A 375-nucleotide genomic window follows, 5' to 3' on the forward strand; every position below is an offset into this window, starting at 1 on the left:
TCTACCCCTAATCTTCAGCTTTTCAAGCAACAAGTCGGATTTCAAATCAGGTCTACCAATCTGTAACTAGAGCTATTTTTGTAACCCTTCGCCTGTTTTTCTGGCTTCGGTAAAAAATGTCAGAAGTTAGCAGATTCATTAAATTCAAAACAACTTTCACAAAAACTGCCGTTTTGACCCCTTTCCCAAAATTTGACAGAAAACAATGTTTTCTATATAAAATCTACCCCTAATCTTCAGCTTTTCAAGCAACAAGTCGGATTTCAAATCGGGTCTACCAATCTGTAACTAGAGCTATTTTTGTAACCCTTCGCCTGTTTTTCTGGCTTCGGTAAAAAATGTCAGAAGTTAGCAGATTCATTAAATTCAAAACAA

Source organism: Salvelinus fontinalis, chromosome 10 (genome assembly GCF_029448725.1).
Source record: "Salvelinus fontinalis isolate EN_2023a chromosome 10, ASM2944872v1, whole genome shotgun sequence".
NCBI lineage: Eukaryota > Metazoa > Chordata > Actinopteri > Salmoniformes > Salmonidae > Salvelinus > Salvelinus fontinalis.